General features: G+C 36.8%; 1 pseudogene; it reads right to left on the minus strand.

Annotated features, from left to right (window-relative positions):
- Positions 1 to 2,344: 2,344 nt before the first annotated feature.
- Positions 2,345 to 3,427, minus strand: LOC143690544 (tudor domain-containing protein 3 pseudogene; annotated as a pseudogene).
- Between the last annotated feature and the right edge of the window lie 23,867 nt (positions 3,428 to 27,294).

Raw genomic sequence — 27,294 nt, forward strand, 5'->3', positions numbered from 1 at the left:
TGGAAACTTGATTACATTGCCTCCATGGAGATGTGAAATGCCCAATTGTAGGTATCAACCTTTGATTAGAGAGAGATGTGACTCTCATTCTAGATGGATCTTGATTAGTTTACTGGAATACTTTAAAAGAGGAAACATTTTGGAGAAAGAGAGAGAGAGCCATGAGAACCATGAGAGCCCAGGCAGCCAGAGACCTTTGGAGATGAAGAAGAAATATACCCTCCAGGGGAACTTCATAAAACAAGAACCCTGGAGAGAAAGCTAGCAAGTGGGGCCATGTTCTCCATGTGTCTGAACTTCATTGGCCTTTCTTGAGTGAGAGTAACCTCTTGTTGGTGCCTTAATTTGGACATCTTTATAGACTTGCTTTAATTAGGACATTTTCACAGCCTTAGAGCAGTAAACTTACAACTTATTAAATTCCTTTTTTTAAAAGCCATTCCATTTCTGGTATATAATATTCTGCCAGCTTGTAAGCTAGAACATACACCGTCAATGCTTCTTGCCTTATCACTGTGCCATGTCAATTAAATTGAAAGTTACTTTTTATAATTCTCATGTTAAGTATGGATTAAAAGTGGCCACATTACTTTCCACTATTTACCTTGATTATTTACCTGTGCATACATTATCTTCCCTAATGCACTGTAAAGTTCCCAAGGAAAAATTCTGCAACTGATCATCTTTGAATTTCTATACATGTGTGTCTGCTTGCCTCCTTTTTACCCGCTGGTGAGGGAGGGAGTTTTGGTGATACGAGATATTGGACAGAAGAGACTGAGAGCTGATGGTTGGTTATTTATGCTCACAGCTCTGGGGAGAAGGCCACTGTATGCAATGTTTGGCCACATGGGCATTGCACTTGGGAGCAGAGTGAACAAGCAGAGACTGTGGGAGGCATGTTTTATAGTAACAAGAGGGTATGGTGACTACTGGTTCCTTTAGGAAGCTGTGATTGGTTTTTTGACTAATATCTTGGGCTGGTAGGGAGGTGAAGCATGTTAGGTTGGGAATCACTTGCAGGACAGCTGGTCTGGCTGATAGGGGCATTATCTGGGTGGGGAAAACTTTCCCTCTGGGTGGGGGGTTATAACTGGTGAGAGCAGGGGAAATCATAGTGAGGCCTTTGGGGTCCTGTGAGGCTCAAACAGGTTAAGGCAGCATGTAGTACAGCATTTTAATTTTAGGTTCTGCATCACTAAGCGCCCAGTAAATTTTTGTTGGATGAGGAGGTACTTCTTTGTTTATATAAATTCTGCTAAACTTCAGGAAAGGACTTACTGTTTTGCTTACCTGAACATAGGTGGTGAGAAGGAATAGATTAATACCAGGCCTACAACCCATTTCTTCCCCACCTGGGGCATCTACCAGACTGGATTGTATACATGCTAACAACTGTGATCTCCTTATGGATTAGTTAGTGATATTTACTAGCTGAAAGCTCTCAGGGAGTCCCTATCAATGCAATGTCTTTAGTATCAAAGACATGGGTTGTCTAGATTGTTATTGTAAATAGACCTGGAATTTATAGATTATTGGGGTATTGTGGCTGTATAGTAGAGAGGTAGTTAGGTAAGCTGTTCTCAAACCAAAATGTGTTTTGATCACAATGTTTTGTGATCAATATTGTTGCATACATTGCTGAAATTGTGATTGTTATTCTGAAACTCAACATGCCCTTCCATGGGAGAAAAGAGACACTTTTGTGAGTTATATCTCTTACTGATGGCTTCAAGTTCCTCCAGGAAAAGAATGTCTTATCTGTTCCTGGCACTTGCTATATCCTTTCAATATTAGTCAAATTTGGTATTAAATAAGATCTATGGTTTGCATCAACCAATCTGGACACTTAAACCCTTGTGTTAACACATTGTTATGATGGTAATGATAAGCTTACTAAGCAATAGTTTTTTAAATCATTAAGAAGTATTACTGTATTTATTATCTTTATTAACAATAATACACTGAGTACTTACAATGTGCTACACTATGTTAGGTAGCCAGAATGCAAAGCAGCATAAAATACTATTTTTTTAAATAGCGTATCGGTTTTATTGATGGCAGAAGAAAAAAACTTTATTAATTTATAAAAGGCATTTGCTTTACTGAACTTGGTACTTTTCCCCATTCTTTGTAAGGGTTGAATCTCTTTTTTTTCTTTCAAAATCTGCTTTTTCTTTCTTCAAATAACAGTATCCACTGTGGCTGCTCTTGCTCTGAAGGGGAAGCAGGAGGCCAAGCAACAAGTTTTGACCAGGTTGTTGCAGTCAGTAGTTCCTTTCTTCCAGAAGCTTCTTCATTAAAATGTGACATAGAGACACAAAGTGAGCATATGCTTTTCAGGTTAGTTCCGAGCCCCGGGAGGTTGGTAAAACTGCTGGGTTGGCCGAGTTGATCGTCTTAGCTGGCTATCACCTCCTCTGCAGAATTCAAGAGTTTGGTCACAGGTTCTTTCTTCTTCCTATACCTCTGTCTGAACTGGCCTGATGTTGCTTAGTAGCACCTCTTCATAGTCTCCATAACTAATGAATTTAACAACTGCTGTCATAACTGAAGGATGGAAAGCTTCAACTTCGGCTCGGTAATACTTGCTGTCTTCCCAATAAAGTGCAAAATATTCATCTCCAGGTCTCCACATTTTTTGCATACTTCATAGGAATAGATGATTCTGGTATTTTTTCTGGTTTAGTTGGTCCTGATCTTATTTTAGGCCCACTATTATAAAGTAGTTTATCATTGTAGGGTACAGCTGGAATGGTCCGGATGACTTAATAGGTCCTACTTGCCTCCCCTTCAGTGCTATTTCTGTCTCTCCATTTGGAAGACCAATGAACCTGTTAGTTCTAACAGGATTCTGGTAATCACTGTTTACATTAAAATATTTTTCCAATTTTATACCACTGAAAGTTTCATTATTTATTGTTCATGGTTTCCTATCATAAAAATGATCAGGATTTGCTGTTTGGTTTTCTCTTTTCCTACATTTTTGATAATTATAATCTATGGATTCTTGAGGAAGTGGATTTTCTTTTGCCTCTGCATAGGTTGGACCTTCCCCTGGTCTGCTTTGCATAGAGTTATCTCTTTTTTGAAAAGCACCATCATTGTGAGGAGAACTTGAAGGATATGAAGCTTCTTTAGTTCTATTGTATCTAGAATATGGTCTATCATACTTGTTTTTCTCTTCAGCCCATACTTCAGATCCTGAAGAAGTACTTGGTCTGTCAGAACGTCTGTTTCTCGGTAATCCCATGCCTTCTAAAATTGACTTTGAATTTTCAGTGTCCCTTTGAAAACAAGGAGGTTTTTCATTTCTTGGCTGCCTGGTATCATTTTGAGGAAGATGTCTTGGTTGATTATTATCTTTTATCCCATTTTGCCCAGTATTCCAGAAGAAGCTGCTGTGGCTGAGATTTAGGTTCTCCATACCTAGGCTACTATCCCCATAAAATACCATTCTTAAATGCAAGATTCAAGAGTTTAGTTATGTGTGTATATATGCAAGATGCAAAGGCCACAGAAGGTTGTTCTAAAATTCACAGGAGAAAGAAATGATAGAAGTATAGGGGAAGTTAAGAAAGATGGCAGATTCTAAGACAAGCATTTATTTTTAAAGTTGGGGCTTATGTAAGGTTTGGGTACTAGGATATGCCTTTTAGGAAGTGGTAGCTCATTGAGTCAAGGCAGAGAAAAGGAAATGTGCAGGTCATATTCAGGGAATGATGTACAGAAAAATTTGTCTGAACTGATAGGGGGAGTATTTCATAACAAGACTAAAATTGGAGAGTTAGTTTGAGACTACACTATTAAGGGATGAAATATCGGTCAAAATATTTTGGATTTCTATTTATAAGAAAATGAACTCAGGGTTTCTGAGAAAGTATCTTCCTTAGGCAGGGTTATGCAGAACTGAAGATGAGAGAATAAAATAATAGAAATTTAATAATCCTTATAAAAGATGATAATATCCCAGCCTGGGCCTTGATCTTGGTTCCTGAAGGATTGGGCAACTATCACCATATCTTTTCTTTAGAGCTAAAGAAAACTAAAATTTCAAGCTCGACAGAATTAAAAATAGTACTAATAACTTTAATGAGAAATGTAACTGAATGCAGCAGCATGACTCATATGATTTCTAAAACCTAAATATGTGGCAAAAAGATTAGAGTGACCCATATCCTTGCTATGCATGTTTTTAAAATGCATAGATTTTTTGTATCTGTACTTCTTGATTTACAGATACTGTTATTTTCTGCTTTTTTCAGTCCATAAAACTTCACGGCTGTGCTCGCCCATTATGTATAGGTTCATCACTGTCCAAGGTCCTGGGACCACCAATCTTTGTATTAGGTTCGGAAATTGCATGATTTTGAAGCTAGTAACTCAGATATTTTGTTTTGTTCAGTGTAGTCTAGTGACTAGGTTCCTAATTTCTTCCTTCTGTTCTTGGAAACTCCTGTATCTTGGTTTGGGATTCTGTTTTGACCTTAGTTCTTTAGGAGACTTCAGAAACTCAGACCCCATAGAGAGACTCAGATGCTAACACTGTCAGCCCACCATTTTTCTGATGACTCATGAATGTCAGTGATTAGACTGCTCTTGTTATGTGCAGCAAGTTCAGCCTGAAATTATTACTGTGATGAATTGTAGGAGTGGTTCCTGGTTTTATCCATATTAACTGATCTGTATTCTTTCAGAAATAAGTCTATATTCATTTATGCATATATATACATATGTTTATGTTTCTGATTACATAAAAATTGATATGATTAACAAGTGGGTATGAAGTTACATATTTAGCATATAAAAGAGATTGTACCGTAATGAAGTCTGTAATGAGTTCTTCACTCCATCCCTCCCTCCCTCCCTTCCTTCCTTTCTCTTTCTTCCCTCCTCCCTTCTTATCCTCTCTCCTTCCCTCTCTCCCTCTTTTTTGTGAACAGATGTACTGGAGACACCTTGCTTGATAATTCCTTTATTTTCACAGTAGGAAATGATTTACTTGAATATGAAGTTGGAAGAATAAAATCAATTCCTTCAATATCCCCCTCTTTAATCAAGTTTTAAGGGGATAATTTCAATACCTCAGTCAGGTATTCGTCATCCAAAGGAGTCATCATTAAAAGATGCATGACTCAGCAATGGAGCCCTATTCAAGTTTTGAAGTAGCCAAACTTGAAAGTAGGAGTTAAAGACTTAAAAATTATTTGCTTAATTAAGAAAGGCCTCTCTTTTCCTTGAGTTTACTTTGCTTTATGAAAATTAATATTTGTCTTGAGTAGGTGTGAGCAGTGTGTGTATCTGATCAACTTTCCCTCCCCTACTAAGCAGGAGAATCAATAGCTGTTCCTGTCTCTATATTGCGAGATCTCCAAGGAGGGCAGTATGGAGGCTAATTGTTGTCTGACGTGGAGAGACACACTCACTGTACTCCACCAGAATGTGGAATGACTTCCTCCTCTGGGACCCATGAGGACATCATTCTATGCTTATACTTAAGGACATTACTCCATACTTGGGGAAAGGCATTGCTGGGGGAAAGGGACAGGACCTGTCAGATCTGTTCTGAGGTGGGGGGTGAAGCTTCCCCCCCAAATGGTGAAAATTTGAAAAATTGGATTTTTATTTTTATTATGTTGTATATTTTTACTTTTTTTTTTTTAGAGGAGTCAGGTAAGAAATAGGCCTGTGACCATGAAGGAACCTCTTATGAAACTTTTAACTTCGAATTGCTTTACCCCTAGGATTAAAGGAAACATTAAATAGTGCAGAATTCTATGTTTTCTTCTGTATATAGTTCATTTTATCACACCCCACTAGGCACTTTAGGCAGTGTGGCTGTGTTTCAAAGAATAGAAGGACTGAAATAGTAAAGGGAAGTATGGCCTGCCCTCTAAAACATTTTTCCAGCACCTGAAAAGGGAAGGTAAGCTTGCTGTTAAGGAGATGGGAGTAGGAGTTTCAGGCAATGGGCAGCAGCTAAAGAGTGACTGCCCATGGCAGGGGTGCAAGTGTTGAAGAGAGCAGATAAAATTCCTACTTTCACAATGTGTGGTAGTGGAAGCTGAAGCTGCAGGGTATGCTGGCCAAGGTAGAGCTAGGCATTTGGGTTGTGTGAGGATATCCTGTAATATATTTAATGGCTCTTTGTTGATGGACATGGAATTTTTTTCAATATTATAATGAATTTCCTTATACATACACATCTGCTTACATGTATTATTTCCTTAGGAAAATTTTCTAGGAACAAAATAATTGAATTAGAGGATATACGTACTTAAATTTGTACATATGTTCAAATTGTCTTCAAGAATGGAGTATCAATTTATCTCATCAAATGTGTATAAGAATATCAACTCACTTTATCCTCATTAGTCCTTCAGACTATTTCCGTAGGAAAAACAGCACACTGTTTTAAATATGCATTTTTAACTATTTGTAAGATTATTTATATATTCACACAATTGTCATTTACATTTTTTCTGTGAGTTGATTATATCTATTATCCCATTTTTCTATGAGACGTTTTTCCTTATTTTAGAATGGTTTATAAGAGCTTTTAAAATATTAAGGATCTTATTAACTGGTCTATAATTTATGAGACAACCTTTTTCTGGATTTTATTTATATTTTAATTTTGTTTATGGTGTTTATATTTATAAAAGTAACAACTTTTAATAGAGTAAATTATTTTTTATTTATGTTCTCTGTGTTTTTTTTTTTAAGTAATTAGAAATGTTTTATCACTTAATTAGTATAAGGACATTTTTCCATGTTCTCTTCACTATTTTATTTTAGTTTTACGCAGCCCACATTTTAACTTGCATATAAAGGATCATGTAGGATGTGTAGGTTTCTTTATTTAAAAAAGATAAAGGTGGGTGGGCAATGGTGGCTCAGTGGCAGAGTTCTCACCTGCTATGCTGGAAACCCAGGTTTGATTTCTCGGTGTCTGCCCATGTAAAAAAAAAAAAGAGATAACAATGGGTTTTAAATATTTTTTTTCTTCATTACATTATTCCCCATAGACTTAAAAAATATATCTGAAATGTAAAAAGTCATTTGTTTCACCCCACACTTGAGTGAGACATATTATACCAGCATTCTACCTAGAATCTCATAAAATAATTTCAGCCAAACCAGATTAATGAACTACACAGTTAGCTAGACAATTTTTAAATGATGTATCAAAATATGTCAATAAGTTTCTGCTTGTATTTTCAGAGAAAAATCAGACTTACTTCTGTATGACTATACACTTGATTCTCTTGGGGAAAAATGTCTTAATGTAAATGAAGTATCTCAGGAAAAAAATAGGTTTGTCCTTGTATTTTTTTCATGTCACCATTCAAAATTGTCAGGAAAAAAATAGGTTTGTCCTTGTGTTTTTTTTCATGTCCCCATTCAAAACTGTTCTAATGAACTTTAAGTGGCATTGAAGAGTTATGAATATGTCTATATGTAAAGATAATATACATATTATCTTATGTGTAGATTTATTTCTCTCCTTGTATAAGATTTTGAAAAAATCAATAACATTTTAAAGATTTTTTCTCAGAGATCAATATAAAAAATTGTGGTACCTTTAGACTTTTAATATAAATAGGCATGAGTTTGTTCAATATAATTATATATATATATATATGATAACCATTTATTCAGCAGCTAAAGCCCATTTTTTTTGTGGAAATACATACACAAACAAAAGCCCTTAACACTAACCCATTTCAGCTTCATCCCCATATTTCAGTTGTTCATTTCATCAGAGGTCATTATGGAGGTCATACAGGTGCATGGGTCATACATGCCTTCAAGAGAATACCTGCGGCTGTGACCACAGCTGCCTGGTAGCCTCCAGCTGTTGGTCCTTCCAGGCTATGCCTCAGCTTTAGATCCAAGGTCATACCCTTCACCAGCAACCCTCAGGCCATGATAGCACAGTGGTGGTACAAGGCTCACCATATCTATACAGTGTCCTCTAACAATCGACTTTATGTTGTGCTCCACAGTGGGCTGGCCAAGACTTTCCCAGAACTACGGCTTTTCCTACCCAATCCTCAGTTTCCCTTCTCCTTAGCAGTTGTCAGACCTGCTTTGTCATCTAAAGGCTTTCTTTGCCTACTTCTACTTTCCTAATCCATTATCTCTCATGGGGATCGCTTAACCAATAAAATTTTTTTCAACTCTAACTCTGTCTTGGTTCCCGATTCCCAAAGGATCCTGCTGATGCATTTCAGTGAGCATTTTCTATAGCTAGGAGCTGTGCTAGAGTTAACAGAATATATCTTTTCATACCAATGAATTTATACTGTCTCAGACTAGGGAAAACATTAAAACAAGCCCAATAGAAATCAAATTAAGGGAAGAATTGTGATGTACAAACAATAAATAAAATACATATTAATATATAATAACACAGTATTTACATTTTTCAAACTTGGTTTACCATAGATTTTTTTATACTTTGGAGTTTTAAAAGTATTATTTATTCTTGACTACTGAGTTAAATAATGTACCCAAGGCAAGTGGTTTACTTCTCTCACTTGCCTCACTCCTGTCCCAGCTCTGAGAAGCACTCAAACAATGTCAGCTATAACTATAGAAGGCTCAGACAAAAGAATAGCTTCTGGAATATGAAAATAGTCTGACACACTTTCTTTCACATAGGCATTTAGACACTATTGACTCAGGACTTCCTTCACACTCCCCATTGTGGTACAAGTTTCTACACAATCTAACTTCTGGCTACCTCACCACCTCCTCTCATCTCCCTCTCCCTCTGGTTCATGATGTTCCAATATCGCTCAATTTCTTTCAGCTTCTTCAACGTATAAGCTTTTTCCTGATTCAAAGCTTCAGGACTTGCTATTTCCTTGGACTTGAATCTACTTTTCCCTCTCCCTATTTTCCCTTTTCATCTTTCACATCTCAGATTAAATGTTGCCTTCTTAAAGAGGCCTCTTTGGGTACAGCATTGTGCCCAGCACATAATTAAACTCAATAAATATTTATTAAACAAAAGAATTTGTCAGCTAGATACTTCAATATGCCTTTTCTCTGTATTATGAACCTCAAAATAAACATGTTTGTCTGTTACAATTAGACTCAAGAAGTGAGATGAAATATGAAATTGAAAAGAGGAAGGTGAGAACAGTGTTGTATAGAAGAAAAGGCTTTGGGGGTTTGGGAATTTGGTGAACTCAGCTTTGATTCTGGCTTTAGCATTATTTGTTTGCTTTACTTAAAACTTTCAGTGAAGATTTTTACCTCTAAAGATCTCTTCTAGTTCTAAAATTCTGAGGTTGATTGACTCATTCCTTCTACTGTTGTTTTTTTTTTTTTTTTTTTGTATTCAGACCATTCCCAGGCGCTGCGCTTGTCTTGAGGGATACGAGGCAGGACGACGCCTCCAACGTCGTGGCCTTAGTGGAATTTGCATTCTAGTGTTTCTTTCATTTCTTATCATTAAAAAAAATAAAAATTTATCTATTTGGGGTGATGAAAAATTTTGGTAATTGATAGTATGTGATGGTAACATAATATTGTGAACATAATTAACAGCACTGAATTATATATTTGAATGTGGTTAAAAGGAGACATTTTAGGCTGTATATATGTTGTTAGAATAAACATTTTTTTTTTTTTTTTTTTTTTAAGGAAAGACAGAGAGAAGGAAGGAAGGATAGAAGGAAGGAAGGGAGGAAGAAAGGGAAACATTTTCTTGTTTTATTGTATTTTGTTTCTCCGTTTTTGTTACATGGGCTGGGGCCGGGAATCGAACCGAGGTCCTCCGGCATAGCAGGCAAGCACTTTGCCCGCTGAGCCACCGCGGCCCGCCCAGAATAAACATTTTTTAGAAAACCATAGGACTGTGCAACACAAACTGGGAACCCTAATGTAAACCATGAACTATTGTTAATGATACAATTACAATAATATTCTTTCATCAGTTGTAACAAATACAGCACACTAATGCAAGGTGCTAATAGTAGGAGGGTTATATGAGAACTCTGCATTTTCTGCCTGATTTTATTGTGAATCTACAACATCCCTAGCAAAAAATAAAAGATGAACATATTTTGAAACACTTGTTGTTTTTTATGAGAGTTTATCAGTTGGGTGTGAAACACAAGAGTGTTCTTAAAATTATGGAATATCACTGTACTTTGGGGTTGTCACTTATTTTGTATGAGAGAAAGGCAGGGGGCACAGCTAGGAACACACTGGTTTCTGCACTTCTTGCCTTATTTTATATTCTGCTGCCCCTGCATCCTTGGCCTGTCTTCTTAGGTAGAGAAAGTAAACTATGCATCAGATATTCATTTCTCTTCATTTTATGAATTCTAACTAAACATGTCATGGGTAGATATATCGTTACATAGATTTTATAGCATCCAACCTTTGTATATAATACTTCTGTATTTTTGTCCCAGTAACAAAGCAATGTTTGCATAAATTTGTCGAAAACAGAGTGATTATAAGAAGGTTTGCAACTCTAAAATTTGTCATAATCACAATTTCAAGATGACTGATATTCTAAAGAAATGGAAGAAATATTGAGCAGCAGAGTTTCAGAGTGGAAGACAAGTTAATAGAATTTCATGCCCCTAAACATAAGGGTAGTAAGTATCAGAAAGTTTCACTAGCTAACTTATAAACACATTTTAAAAGTTGAACTAACTTAATTCTATTAGAATTTGGGCAAGGTTGATGAAAAGGGTCAATCAAGGACAGATAAGCAGGTAGAAATATTCAAATACATGCAAAGTATCAAGTGAAATTGGTAACTGAGATTGAACAAGAAATGAACATAGAATCATAAAATTTTACTGCCAAAGGGGCCTTAGAGATGATCTGATTAAATTCTTAGTGAAGCAGGCAAAATATTAAAAAAACAACTTTTCCATTAAGAGGTGATTCCACCCCCCCATCCCCTGCCACCATCACCACAACGTGTACTAAGGAAGAAATGTAATTCTTACTGTATAATTTTATATGTCAAAAATAACTAAGATAATTATGGTTATATAAAAATCATAAAATAGAAGTTTCCCTTGCTTGCTCTCTGCATTGTATTTTACTGTACCTGTCTTTGTTAGAAAAAGATATGAAGTGCTTGACTGTGTGGGTAGGGAGAAAAACATATTTCCATGTTCAGAGAAAGACATGAATAATGTTTTCTGCTCGCAAGTAAATGCATGCTTATTTAATAATATTTGGCGAAAAGAGAAATATTTTACCTCTGAGAGGTGACCAGTTTTCTTGACATTTAACACCTTTATTTTTTTTAGCATGGGAAGGCACTGGGAATCGAACCCAGGTCCTCCGGCATGGCAGTCAAGTTTCTTGACATTTATTATTGTATCCTTTTTTTTTTTTTTTAACTCCCTACATGTCTGTTCGATGTAGTTGAACTAATACTGTTTTGATTCTGCTTTTGTACTGAGAAGGGAGGGTGCAGGATATATTTGGGAGTGTCAAAGAATCTACTAAGGATGGACCGTAGGTCATTCAGGGCATGTAACAGTATGGAAGAGAGAGGTTGCAGTCAAACCTGAGGGCCTTGAATGCCACGCTATGTTGCAAAACACTAAGAAACACTAAATTAAGAAGTTTGTAGCGTCTGTGCTGTTTTGCCCTCACTCTCTGCATGCTGGCTCATGGATCACCCCCTCTGGATGCAAGTACAATATTTATTAACTGAGCCATGCAGAGGACTGGCTCGTGTTGTGCCTTGTCTGCAGAGCCCATTATTTAATAGCACATTTATTTACCCTGGCACGGAGTTCCTGTTTACTGGACCCAAAATAACCTAAATGACATTCCAGGGCAGAACTTTGGTTCCCAACTACCTACACTTTCTCAGGAAACTCTTTACCTATGATGATTACAATACAGGAACACTTACTTGGGCTCTCATTGTTTCCTTACTGCTGGCTCATTCAACCGACCAAGAGAGACTGCCCCAAATTTCAGCTAATTCTGTTTCTCTGCAAATGTTTTACAAATGGCTTATTTTCAGTATTAAATCATTACCTACTAAATAACTGTGTAAAACACAGAGATTAACCATTAGTGAAATTAGAATTGAAAAGCTGTAACCATAGCTCTATTTTGATTTTTAAAAATTCAAATAGAAAACTCTAACTGGTCATGATTGCAAAGTAATATTCTATGTACCTTGTCTTTCATAATTTTCATTTTTATATATTGAAGCTGTATTTAAAAGATATATTTTCACACAGATTTCTTTGGAGATTATGGCTTAAGCATTTCCCATGCTTCTAAATATATACAAGTTTATAGACAAACAATTTTACTTTGCTATCTATTACTTCTATTGTTATATTTTCAGGAAAAGCCTCCAAACTATCCTAGTGACCATCAATTGGCGAGAAAAACTTACACGTGCTCATATGAACACCTGTAAATGAGCCGTAGGAAGAAGAAGAGTACTGAAATAGAAAGGACAGAATGAGCTTAATCCACTTTTAGGAGTTAAGTTTACCTAAGGAATGATACTTTCCCATAGTGTGAGGATCCATGGTATGTAGTGATTACTGATCTCTCAGTACTCAAGACTTTAAACATCCACCCACTTTTCTTCATGAAGAAGTTTGTTTCATTCTTAAGCTGCAGCCTCATATGTATGTGTGTGTGTGTGTGTGTGTGCATGCAGTGTAGTGGCCCTTGGTTTCTCTGTTACAGATATGTTCCTGCAGTTTATTATTATTATTATTAGTTTTTTAAAAATTTTTTATTAATTAAAAAAAATCACAAGAAACACAAACATTCCCAACACATACACTCAGCAATTCACAATATCATCACATAGTTGCATATTCATCATCATGATCATTTCCCAGAATATAGCATCAATTCAGAAAAAGAAATAAAAAGACAACAGAAAAATATAACAAACAGAGAAAAAAAAATTTTACATGCTGTGTTAGTTAGATTCAGTTGTCAACTTGGCCAGGTGAGCATACCTAGTCTTATTGCTGCGGACATAAGCCAATGGTTCGTGAACCTCATTTGTTGCTAATTACATCTGCAGTGGGCTAGGAGGCGTGTCTGCTGCAATGAGTGACGTTTAACTTAATTGGCTGGTGCTTAAATGAGAGAATGCAAGGTAGCACAGCCTAAGCAGCTTGGCATTCCTCATCTCAGCACTTGCAGCTCAGCCAAGGCCTTTGGAGATGCAGAAAGAAGTCACCCCGGGGAAAGTTGTTGGAACCCAAGGGCCTGGATAGAAGACCAGCAGAGACCATCTTGTGCCTTCCACGTAAGAAAGAACCTCAGTGGAAAGTTAGCTGCCTTTCCTCTGAAGAACCAACAAAATAAATCCCCTTTTATTAAAAGCCAATCCATCTCTGGTGTGTGGCATTCTGGCAGCTAGCAAACTAGAACACATGCCATACCCCTTACTGATCCCTTTCATTGATCACCAGCATTTCAAACTAAATCTATTTTAACATTTGTTCCCCCTATTATTCATTTTTTATTCCATATGTTCCTCTCATCTGTTGACAAGGTGGATAAAAGGAGCATCAGACACAAGGTTTTCACAATCACACAGTCACACCGTGAAAGCTATATCATTATACAATCATCATCAAGAAACATGGCTACTAGAACACAGCTCCACATCTTCAGGCAGTTCCCTCCAGCCTCTCCATTACATCTTGGATAACAAGGTGATATCTACTTAATGCATAAGAATAACCTCCAGGATAACCTCTCGACTCTGTTTGGAATCTTTCAGCCATTGACACTTTGTCTCATTTCACTCTTCCCCCTCTTGGTCGAGAAGGTCCTCTCAATCTCTTGATGCTGAATCTCAGCTCATTCCGGGATTTCTGTCCCACGTTGCCAGGAAGATCCACACCCCTGGTAGTCATGTCCCATGCAGACAGGGGGAGGGTGGTGAGTCTGCTTGCTGTGTTGGCTGGAGAGAGAGGCCACATCTGAGCAACAAAAGAGGTTCTCTTGGGGGTGACTCTTAGGCTTAATTTTAAGTAGGCTTGACCTATCCCCTGTGGGGTTAAGTTTCATATGAACAAACCCCAAGACTGGGGGCTCAGCCTATAGCTTTGGTTGTCCACACTGCTTGTGAGAATATCAAGAATTCAACTCGGGGAAGTTGAGTTTTCTCCCTTCTCACCATTCCCCGAAGGGGACTTTGCAAATACTTTTCCACTCACTGATCAGATCACTCTGGGATTCATCAGGGCATCACCTGGACAAACCAACAAAACCTCATGTCCTATACAAAGTTCCATGTACTTAAGGTGTTCAATCAACTATCTACATAAATTATATTAGGAAATGCACTAGTCAAAGTGCATTGTTTATTTGTACCAAATAAACATTTTTTGCTTTAGTTTCACACATTAATTGAATTTTAAAATATTAAGTACCGTCTATTTTCAGCACACTGCAGTAATGACATTCTTTTGTTCTTCCTCATGCAAAAACATTTTTTAAATTTGTACATTTAGTCACTATCATTATACACTCTAGGCATTCCTAGATTACACCATCTCAATCTTTATCATCTATCTTTCTTTGTGATTTCATTTATGCCCCAGCCTTCCTCCCTCTATCATTCTCCTATGCAGCTTCATTCAGTGTTTTAACATAATTGTATTATAGTTAGGTAATATTGTGCTGTCCATTTCTGAGTTTTTATATTCAGTCCTGTTGCACAATCTGTATCCCTTCAGCTCCAATTACCCAGTATCTTACCCTATTTCTATCTCCTGATGGTCTCTGTTACCAAGGAAATATTCCAAGTTTATTCACTAATGTCATTTCCTGTCAGTGAGACCATATAGTATTTGTCCTTTTGTTTCTGGCTAATCACACTCAGCATAAGGTCCTTAAGGTCCATCCATGTTGTTACATACTTCATAACTTTATTCTGTCTTACAGCTGCATAATATTCCATCTCATGTAAATGTCACAGTTTGTTTAGCCAACTGTCTGTTGATGGACATTTTGGCTGTTTCCATCTCTTGGTAATTGTTAATAATGCTGCTATAAACATTGATGTGTAAATGTCCATTTGTGTCCTTGGCCTCATGTCCTTTGAGTAGAGACAGCATATAGATGGGTCCTGTTTTTTAATCCATTCTGCCAGACTATGTCTTTTGATTGGAGAGTTTAATCCATTAACATGCAGTGTTATTACTGCACGGGTAGTACTTTGTTCTACTATTTTGCCTTCTGGATTTTATATGTCATATCTGATTTTCCTTCTTTTTACCTTTACTCATAGTCTTCCTTTCTGTACTCTTCTCCACACCTCTCTCTTCTGTCTTCATGTCTGTTTCTAGTGTTCCCTTTAGTATTTCTTGCAGAGCTGGTCTCTTGGTCACAAATTCTCTCAGTGATTTTTTGTCTGAAAATGTTTTAATTTCTCCCTCATTTTTGAAGGACAATTTTGCTGATATAGAATTCTTGGTTGGCAGTTTTTCTCTTTAATAATTTAAATATATTATCCCACTGTCTTCTCACCTCCATGGTTTCTGCTGAGAGATCTGCACATAGTCTTATTGGGCCTCTCTTGTATGTGATGGATTGCTTTTCTCTTGCTGCTTTCAAGATCCTCTCTTTCTCATTGACCTCTGACATTCTGATTATTAAATATCTTGGAGTATGTCTATTTGGATCTATTCTCTTTGGGATACGCTGCACTTCTTGGATCTGTAATTTTCAGTCTTTCATAAGAGTTGGGAAATTTTCAGTGATAATTTCCTCCATTAGTTTTTCTCCACCTTTTCTCTTCTCTTCTCCTTCTGGGACACCCACAACATGTATATTCGTGCGCTTCATATTGTCTTTCAATTCCCTGAGTCCCTGATCATATTTTTCCATTTTTTTCCCTATAGTTTCTGTTTCTTGTTGGATTTCAGATGCTCCGTCCTCCAGTTCAGAAATCCTATGTTCTTTCTCTCGAAATCTACCATTGTAGGTTTCCATTGTTTTTTTTCATCTCTTCTACTGTGTCTTTCATTCCCATGAGTTCTGTGATTCATTTTTTCAGACTTTTGATTTCTTCTTTTTGTTCTTTCCTTGCCTTCTTTATATCCTCCCTCAATTCATTGATTTGTTTTTTGATGAGGTTTTCCATGTCTGTTCGTACATTCTGAATTAATTGCTTCAGCTCCTGTATGTCATTTGAATTGTTGGTTTGTTTCTTTGACTGGGCCATATCTTCAATTTTCCTAGTGTGATTTGTTATTTTTTGCTGGCATCTAGGCATTTAATTACCTTAATTAGTTTATTCTGGAGATCGCTTTCACTTCTTTTATCTAGGGTTTTCTTGCTGGATGAATTTGTTGTTTATCTGTTCTTCGACACTCCGTTCAGCTTTATCTGGACCTTTAGCTTAAGTTTTGTTTAACAGAGGAGAATTTTTTAGTTCTTATTTTCTTGTTTCTTGCCCTGTTTGTGTGGTGCCTTCCCCTCCCACACACTTAGGAGGGTCTACTTAGATATTATAGACCCCAGCCAGATTTTCCCAGACCAAACTTGCCTCCTATCAGGAGGAAAGAGTCACCTGCATTGGTTTTCCCTGAGGGTGGGACCCAGCAGGTTGAAAGACTTTCCTGTGAAGTCTCTGGACTCTGTTTTTCTTATCCTGCCCAGTATGTGGCGCTTGTCTGACTGCAGGTCCCACCAGTATAACATGATGCAGTACCTTTAACTTTGGCAGACTCTCCCTGCTGGGGGCATGGTGGAGACAGAGGAGAGGTTGTAGGCTGGTTTTAATGGCTTCAAATGACCAAGACCTGGTGTCTGAATTCCTTGATGGAGGGATTCCACCTGGGTGGGGCTTCACCCCTCCCCTGGGGAAGGCACAGGCTCCAGATAAGCCCTCAAAAGAGCTCACTTCTGCCTATGCCTGGGGCAGTTGCAGCCTAAAAAGTCCTGCCACTGTATCCAGAGGCAGTCAAGCCTTTGTAGATACACAGCCACAAAAACCTCTGTTTCCTCCTTTTTTTTTTTTTCTGCCTTTTTCTGTCAGTCCGGCCCCCTTGGCGCCGGGGCAAAAATGAGCAACCTCTGGTTTGATCAGGTTCACCTAAGCTGGGCGCCTATTTGAGTAGTCAGAATTTGTTAATTAGTTCCACAATTGGCGTCTGATTGTGCCCAGTCCTGCTGCTGGTAAAGTCCTTTCCTTTCCCCTCTGGGAAGCGGCCTGTGGGGGAGGGGCGCTGGTTGCCGCAGCTTTGGGAACTCACGGTTCTGGGGGTGCTTGCAGCCGGTCCAGCTGGTCCAGACTGGGATATGCTGTGTGTCTGGTCACTGACGTGGCCCCAGGAGCTGTTCTGTACTGTTTCTGGTTATTTAATAGTTGTTCTGGAGGACGAACTAAAATGCGCACGTTGTTAAGCTGCCATTTGTCCTGGAACCAGTTTATTATTTTAATACAGTCAAATTGGCAACCAATAAATCAATGTAAGAAACTGATTACTTGCACTGAGCTCCCCTAAGGGGCCTAAATTGCTGTAAAACCTCTCTTGAAATAATTTTTCTCTAAAATTGCTCTGAGTTGATTTGAGAATGATTTTAGTGCCAGAAAGTATTAATTGCAGAGAGCCTGCCTTTGAGAGATCTAGAACTTTCTCAGGTGTTGGAATCAAAGGATAAGAACAAGATTGACATTTAATAGCAACTTTTTATGAATGTTAATTCCATTCAGCAGCCCTCTCGGGAAGCTATTTATCATTTCATTTTTTAATCCTGGTAAATGGAGATATGTTACACTCAAGAGGCAGATAAAAGCATCAGGAAGCCTAAATCCAATTGAGAAATGAAGTCGATTAAATTAACCTTAATTGCCAAGCCTCATCAAGAGGAAAAGTTATGTTACTAAGTTAGTTCTGTCATTACAGGCCAAATGTATAAGACTGAGAAATTATTTTTGTTTTTGCTCTCATGTGATACACCAGATAATTTAGGTTTAATTAAAAAAAATCACACTTTTATGGATTCTTAGATTCCAAGTATTCATCCTTTGAAAGGCCAGATGCTACAGCTAGGAAAAATAGGAGTGGGAGTTACAGAAAGGTAAGTTTTGACTCAATGAGAGAAAGATTTTCTCATAATTAGTATTATTAAGAAATGGAATGGACTGCATTGTGAGGTAGTAAATATCCTGCCTTTGGAAACATCAATCAAAGGCTGGATGAACATTTCCCAGAGGTATTGTGGGTAGAATTCTTGCTTTGGAAGATTGTGCTAAACGGTCTTATGTGCTCCAGAAAGACAAAGCAAGATGTATAGCCTTTTTTTTTTTTTAAACTGTGGTCTTGTACTTTGCCTGGAATGTCCTTTTTTTGACACTAAGCTTAATTGCTCCCTTTCCTTGTCAGCAGAGCAAATTGCTTCTTCTTTTGTATTTTTAGAGAAAATTGATAAATAAATATAAAACTGCTTTTTAAAAATAAATGATGTAATTTTTTGTCTCTCATACTAGACTTTGGAGCCCTGGAAAGCAGCGTCTGTGTTCTGTGCATATTAGTATTTCTAATATTTAACAAATGCTGGGCATATGGTCTGTACTTAATAATAGTCACTGTGTGAAGCCACTCCTACCATGATATTAGGATATACACATGCTACAATATAACTTTATAAGTGTGAGAGATGGAATATACAAATAGGCAATGGCCAGATCATATGTAAAAACAGAACTCTTACATATAGTTTGCAGCAAACAGTCCAGGGAGCCAAATCACAACCTTTGTGTCGGTTGACCCCAAACTGTCAAGACATAATCAATAACTGCAGCATTCCTAATTTTTGCCCAGCTTTCAGTTTTAGACCAACCAGAGAAAGCCAATTAGATTTCCCTAATCAATCACAAAGGATGTTCCACTTCTAGTTATTCTACTTCTAGCTTCTCCATGGCATAACTTCTAATCAGGGAATATCTGAAGCTTTCTCTTTTTTTCCCCACTATAAAGCTTTCACACTTTCTTGCATGCCTTTGAGTCTCTGCCAAATAGAAGAGATGATAGCTTTCTCCTTTCCTATAGCAGGTCCCGAATAAATGGCCCTTGCTTGGTTTCCTTAGGGTCATCTTCATTTATTTCCACTAACGCTAGTCCTGAAATAGGCATTATTATTTCCATTTCACTGAGAAGAAAACTGATGCATAAACTTTTCCAAATCACTTGGCTAATTAGTGTTAGGACCCCTAAATCTGAATTCAGGTGGAAATTCTATTTGAATTCCAGTATCATCCTTTATTCTTCTTAACAAGTCAGTTTCCCTACACTACTTCCTGGTATCTTCCCATTTAAGAAACTCTGAGTCTTCCTTTAGATTTCAACTAAAGGTTTCAGAAATCTCATAAATTTTCTAGGGAGATAAAGTGAAACTTATTTGGGATAATATGCCTGTTAATAAATCCTTTATTCTAAGGGCAATGATTCCTTCTCTTTAGAGAAGAGACTCTTACACTCTTCCTTGAAAGAGTGAACTTGCTTTACCTAAGAGGACTTTAAAGCGTTTATTTACCTTTTCGAATAGGAATCTGCTGTTTCTGTTCATGGGCTAGGTGCTTCCTTGGGATTAAGTGAGCTTTTTAGAACTTCACATCAAACCAACTTTCTCATATGACCACTGTAAATCTTTCTACATAAGCCCAGGGGAGAAGGAGAACATGCGGAGGGAGACAAAGCCAACTAAAACCACCACCCTTTATTTGGGAGTCAAAATAACACCACCACTTGCAATAGTAATTTGGATCACTTTAGAAGGAAAGATTACTCCGGTTTTGGTATATTGGGGTTGTAGGAGAGTAAAAAAGAATGAAGTATTGACTATAATATATGAATGTAATGTATGAAACTCAGGATTTTATATTTATAGGATTCTCATATATGCCAACCTCTTTCTCTCCTTATTGGTGTAAACATGTGACTTCTCTGAACAGTAGTATTTTAAATAATATTTTAGGCAATCTAATTATCCTTATATTCTGTCAGTAACCAAGGAATACATATTCTAAATGTGCTTATTTTCATAATTATCATCTACTTAATTGATAGTTATGTTTTAGTAAAGTTTCTAATTTTAATATATTTTTTGTCTAGTTTAGATCCAGACTGCCTGGAATTTGCTATTAATAAGATTTGGGGTAAATGGTCCCTGAATGTATCTAAAGTAAATCAGGTATTAACAACTGATACTTCTGATTTATTTTGAAAGGGAGCAATTCTTTTGAGTTGTTTGCAGCATGGAACAGGAAATCAGGTATTAGTTCATTCTAAGTCTAAATTCTGGGGGCTTGCAATAAACATGACATTTTTGTTATCACATTTTAAATACCTTCAATTTTCCACATAAGGCTATAAAATGTATGCTAAACAACTTTTGTTTGTGAATTACTAATAAAAATATGGTTATCAAATCTCTTAAATTTCAAATATAAATGAGTAAATCTATATAGTGCTTCAAAAAAAATGATTGCAACATTTTTGACACTCCTGCCATTAAGAAGTGAAGTTTCACACTCACCACCTCCTGAATCTGCTTGAGCTTGTGACTCACTTATAACCAATAGGCTGTGGCAAAAGTGATTCTGTAAAACTTATGAAATTGGGTCATAAATGGTGATGCAGTTACTATTTAATTCACTCAAGCACCTGCACTTGGAGCCAAGCTAACATGTGCAAAGTCCAGCTCCCCTGTGGCTGCCATGCTGTAGTGAAGTCAAGCCACACTGGCAGGCCATGTGGAGATGCTCCCATTGCCATCAGCTCTAGTTGAGCCCCCAGATGACAGCTAGGGTCATCTTCCAACTATATGAGTGACCCACTTGATCATCTAGTCCAGTGGAACCTTCAGATGACTATAAACTCAACAACACTTGCCTGTAATGACAAGAGAGATTGTGTAAGAACCTCCTAAGTGAGCCCTTTCTTGATTTCAGACCCACAGAACCTTGAGCATAATAAATTGAGTGTTGTTTCAAGGTAGTAAATTTGGGGTAGCTTGTAAGCAGCAGTAGTCATCAGTAACCAGCCTATATTTGAAAAAGCAGAGTCTTGGGTGGGAAACTCCAAATTTAGGAGGAAAATTAACTTGAGGATTATCTACTCAGGCAACAGTCAGTTAATGAGTTTGTGCATTCCAAAAAGTGTTTCTTAAGAACACCTTTTATGAGTAGCAGTGCTTTAGGTCATCTGCTGATAGAACAGGACACAGTATGGTCTCTTCCCTCAGTAGGGTACTGCTGACAAATGACTAAAGTTTAATTATGTAAAAATCTACCGTTTATTATAGGGTTTCTGAAACAGTTGGCTTGGGTTGAGGCTATTCAAGAAGCATCATTTAGGAGGAAAATTGAACTACAGTTTTGAAAGACAGCGTTTAGATAATAAGGTGAGAGAAGAGAAGACATTCAGGTGGGAACAGCATGAGCCATGCAGATGGCTGTAAGCACTGGCAATTTGGGACAGTAAGGAGTTTTCTTGGCCAAATTAGTTATCTGTTTGAGTCCATGGAGAGTCGTCGTTAATTGTAGAGTAAGAGAGAAACTTGATGGTAGTGGAGTTTTGGTTGTGTGCAGTGGGAATTTGATGAAGGATGTCAGCCTTTTGGCATCAACCTGAAATTATGCCCACTTTACAATTTAAGAAAAAAGAAAATTGTTATTCCCATTGGGGCAGTGAGGACTTCTCTGGATGAAGTAGAAATCTGTCAAATTCAGTGGGTTGCTGTTGTAGATGTGGAGTAGGAGAAAAATACAATGGTTTTGTACAGAGGAAATCAGTATTCTGAAATTTGAGTTTATTGTTCCCTTTTTTTCTTTATAGTTTTGTCAATTATGTTTGTATCCCTAAATGGTAGGTTGTTCAGTTTTGTGTATTTTAGAGTCTTCCATAAATGTAATCATATTGTGTTAATTTTCTGCAGCTTACTTTTTCTCTTAATGTTATGTTCCTGAGGTTTATTCATGTTGGTATGTGTAGCCATAATTTATTCATTTTATTGCAATCAAGAGTTCCACTATATGAATATACCACACCTTGCACTTTTTGGTTTCCATTTTTCTTCCTTATACACTAAGAACTTTTTTTCAGGGTAGAGGAAAGTCTTGTCTTTGTGGACCTGACACAGACTTAGCATAGAGTGGTCATATAGAGGGCATTAAATGAATGCTTGTTTAATGTCAAACTCTTGAACAGGGAAGTAGAAAGCATGAAAAAGATCTGAGACTGTCAAATGTTACTGAGATATTCATCCCTCTAGTCCAATCTAGGGCAGTCCTCAGAGCAAAAAGAAGAAAAATCAGAAAATGTATTTTCTCCTTATAGAATGAATCTGTACTTTCCAGGCTTAATGTCTTTAGGAATAGTCTCTGATAGGCATAGTAGAATTATGTTTTTTTTTCAAAATTTGAATGGATATGTCTGTACTGATGATCTTTGTAGAGCAAGTTTGAAAAAAAGGAGGTGAAACTTTGTTTGAATTGTACTCTGTTTTCCCTAGGAGACTAGTTAATATTATGTTACATAATCTAAGCAATTAATGTCTTAGCAACATGACAGAAAATTAGGTAATCTACAGAGCAGTAAACTTTAGGTTTGCTCTCAGCATGGAGAAAGGAAAAAAAACCACACATCTCTAAGTGTACTTTGTGCATTTTTTCTTTTTGTTTCAGATTTACTTTCTCTTATTCCAGAAAGTGGGATGGAAAATGAGAGATTGGGTTGATTGAAGGGCTTTTTTTTTTTCACACACAAACACTTTGAAAATAATCATCTTGGTACTATAGATTTTGTTATATTACCCTCTCCCCAGTAAGTACCATTTTTACAATATACTTCATTAATTGCAAACAATATGAAACTGTTTCATAATGTGTTTTCCTGTGAGCAATTACTATAGCTCCTTTTCAGTTAGACCCCGCTGAGTTAAATTTTAAGATTTAAGACATTGCTTGCAAACTTGTGAGCTGTAGATCCTTGGGAGGTAGAGGAATTATTGCTAGAATTGGAGATGTTATGTACATCAAATATTTTTCTATAGGCTGAAGATATTATATATATATATATATATATATATATATAATGTTCAAATGCAAGTAGACAATCATACTTAATAAAATAAAATTGCATATAAAAATGCTACTAAATATATTAAATCCATTTTTCATTTAACTTTAATTTTTATTTTTTGTTTTAATTATATTTATACATACAATTTTGGAAAATCAGTGGTTCTACTGGGCTTATACTGGACACAAAAGGATCTGTTGGGTGCATGGGTGGTTCAGTGGTAGAATGCTTCCCTTGCATGCGGGAGACCTGGTTCAATTCCCAGACCATGCATCCCCACCCCTCCACCCTCTAAAAAAAGTGTAATGTTTTAGGGTGGTGCAACGGTGGCTCAGTGGCAGAATTCTCCCCTGCCATACTGGAGACCTGGGTTTGATTCCTGGAGTCTGCCCATGTCAATAAAAAAGGATCTGTTGCAGCTTTAGCTATTGCTAGTTCTTCCTCTTTGCTGGAAATTAGTTTGCAAATTTTAGTTATTGCTTCTACTAGTCATCTTTTGAAATAATATGTATATGCTATTATATCTTGATTTCTAGTTTTAGGCATTACTTTTTAAATTCAAAGTAAGGAAAATGAGAATTCAGCTGTGTTTCTCTCTTTCCATCTACACAATTATAAAATAGTAAGATTTTTAACATTATTAGGACTAAATAAATATTAATCTTAGTTGAGCTACATAATGACGTAGAACTATTTGATTACATTTTCATTTTTGAACTATTTTTTGGTTTTACCCTTTATCTAGAATTAATAATTTTTAAATAACTTATCAGAATTATTCTTCCTCTTTTTAATTTTTTAAACTTTTTTATTGTGTAATATAACATATATACAAAGCAAAGAAAGAAAAAAGCAATAATTTTCAGAGCCCTCTTCAACAAGTAGTTACAGGACAGATCCCACAGTTTGTCATGGGCTACTATACCATCATCTCAGATTTTTTTCCTTCTAGCTGCTCCAGAATATAGGAGGCTAGAAGGAATTAATATTTTTTTATCATCGCAATTGACTTTTTTTTTTGCGTGAAACATATTTACAAAAAAGCAATAAATGTCAAAGCACAACACTACAATTAATTGTAGAACAGATTTCAGAGTTTGGTATGGGTTACGATTTCACAATTTTAGGTTTTTACTTCTAGCTGCTCTAAGATACTGGACATTAAAGAAATATCAATTTAATGATTCAGTAATCATATTCATTTGTTAAATCCTACCTTCTCTATATAACTCCACCATCACCTTTGATCTTTCTTTCCCTCTCTTTTAGGAGTATTTGGGCCATGGCCATTCTAAAGTTTTCATGATGGAAGGGGTTGTTAATAATATAGAGTAGAACTAGCTGATGTTCTGGAGAGACTGGGCCCTCTAGGTTTCAGGACTTATCTGGTCCAGAGACCTGTCTGGAGGTTGTAGATTTCTGGAAAGTTACCCTAGTGCATGGAACCTTTGTAGAATCTTATATATTGCTCTAGGTGTTCTTTATAATTGACTGGAATGGTTTCGGTTAGGTTTTGGCAAGCTATGATAGGCAGCAATGTCTAACTGAAGCTTGCATAAGAGTGATCTCTAGAGTAGCCGCGCGACTCTATTTGAATTCTCTTAGCCACTAATACTTTATTAGTTGCACACCTTTTCCCCCTTTTGGTCAGGATGGAATTGCTGATTCCATGGTGCCAGGGCCGGACTCATCCCTGGGAATCAACTCCCATGCCGCCAAGGAGACTTTCACTTCTGGATGTCATGTCCCACGTGGGGAGAAGGCAATGATTTCACTTACAGAGTTGGGCTTAGACAGAATGAGGCCACATTTGAGCAACAAAAGAGGTCCTCCAGAAGTAACTCTTAGGTATACCTAGAGGTGGGCTAAGCTTCTCTGCTACTTACATGAACTTCATAAGAGTAACCCTCAAGATAAAGGGCTTGGCCTATTGATTTAAGTGTCCCGAGTGTTCAACACAGTATCAGGGGATACTCTATTGGTGAAGTTTAATAGTTTCATATTTTTTCTCCCATCTGTCGAGATTTGCCAATACCGTTTGTTGTTGTTGTTTTTGCCAATACTTTTGATTATCTGCTTACTATATTCTAAGATGTATCCAGACATTACAATAAACTATACCAAATTAAAGGCCCTCATTCTTTTTCTGGGCTCCCTGTGTTTCATTTGTTCAAATGAACTATCCAGACAGGTTGAGTTAGATTATGTACTACAGAAAATTTAGGTTCCGGACAAAAAAATCTTTCTTCCTTTAGTTTCAAAGAGTAAGTGCATTTCTAAAATACAGACAATGTCTTCCTTACCCCTGTGTTTTGAATTATCTTAATCCTAACCTGATTGGCTTCATTCTTATCTCTAAGTACCAGGTTATAGATATATAAAACAGCCTCTCAAAATCCAGAGATAATAATTACCATGCCAGACTAAATGTGTCTGCTATAACAGCTCACAATCTAGGCCCCTGTTTTTTTATAAGCATTTTATAAAAGAGACATACAATAATTGTTCTTTCATTTCTGGCTTATTTTGCCTCACCAAATGTCCCACAGGTTAATTCACATCATGGCATGCCTCATGACTTCGTTCCCTTTTGTAGCAGCAAAATATTTGAGCCTATGTATACACCATTGTTTGCCAATCTACTTCTCAGTCACTGCAACCATTACCAGGGTCATAAAAGTGGAGTCATACAGTATCCTTTTGTGTCTGGCTTATTTCACTCAGCATTGTGTCCTCAAGGCTCATCCATCTTTTCATGTGCTTCAGGATGTTATTTTATCTTACTGCTGCATAACATTTCATCATATGTATATATGATGTTATATCCACTAGTCTGTTTATGGGCATTTGAACAAATTTAGGCAAGTATGAATAATGCTGCTATGAACATTGGTGTGCAAATGCCCGTTTGTGTCACTGTTTTCAGCTCTTTTGGGTATAGACCAAGTAGTGCTATTGCTGGGTCATAGGACAACTCGATAACTAGTTTCTTAAGAACTGCCAAACTGTCTTCCATAGCAACTATACCAATATACATTCCCACCAGCATTGCATAAGTGTCCCAATTTCTTCACATTCTCCTTAACATTTATAGTTTCCTGCTTGTTTAATAGCAGCCATTCTTATAGGTGTGAGGTGGTATCTCATTTTAGTCTTGATCTGCATTTCCCTTGTAGCTAATGAAAATGAGCATCTCTTCATGTGCTTCTGAGCCATCTGTATTTACTCTTCAGAAAAATGCCTACTCATATCTTTAGCCCATTTAATAATTGGATTGTTTGTTCTTTTGTTGTTGAGTTGTATGATTTCTTTATGTATACAGGCTATCAAACCTTTATCCAATGTGTGATTTCAAAATTTTTTCTCCTGCTGAATTGGCTATCTTTTCACCTTTTTGCAAAGTCTTTTGAGGTGCAGAAGCATTTTATTTTGAGGAGTTTCCATTTATCTATTTTTTCTTTTGTTGCTTGTGCTTTGGGTGTAAAGTTTAGAAAGCTACCTGCTATTACTAGGTCTTGAAGATGTTTCCCTACACTGTCTTCTAGAAGCTTTATGATGCTAGTTCTTATATTTAGGTGTTTGATTCACTTTGAGTTCATTTTTGTATAGCATATAAGGTAAGGGTCCTCTTTCATTCTTTTGGCTATTGATATCCAGTTCTCGCATGCCCATTTATTAAAAGGACTGTTTCGTACCAGTTCAGTGGATTTGGGGACCTTGTCAAAAATCAGCTGACCATAGATTTAGTGGTCTATTTCTGTGCTCTTGATTCAGTTCCATTGGTCAGTACTTCTGTTTTTGTGCCAGTACCGTGCTGTTTTGACCACTGTGGCTTTATAATAGGTTTTAAAGCCAGGAAGTGTTAATCCTCCCACTTTGTTCTTCTTTTTAGGATGCTTTTATCTATTCATGCTCTCTTTTCCTTCTGGATGAATTTGGTAACTAGCTTTTCCAAGCCTTCAAAGTAGGTTGTTGGAATTTTGATTGGTACTGCATTGAATCTATATATCAATTTGGGTAGAATTGATATATTAACTATATTTAACCTTCCTATCCATGAGCAGGGAATATCTTTACACTTATTTAGGTCTTCTTTGATTTCTTTTAGCAATGTTATATAGTTTTCTGTGTATAAGTCCTCCGCAGTTAGGCCACTGCTTATGTATAGAAATATTACTGCTTTTCTCACATTAATTTTATATCCCAGCACTTT

This window comes from Tamandua tetradactyla, chromosome 7, assembly GCF_023851605.1.
Source record: "Tamandua tetradactyla isolate mTamTet1 chromosome 7, mTamTet1.pri, whole genome shotgun sequence".
Lineage (NCBI taxonomy): Eukaryota > Metazoa > Chordata > Mammalia > Pilosa > Myrmecophagidae > Tamandua > Tamandua tetradactyla.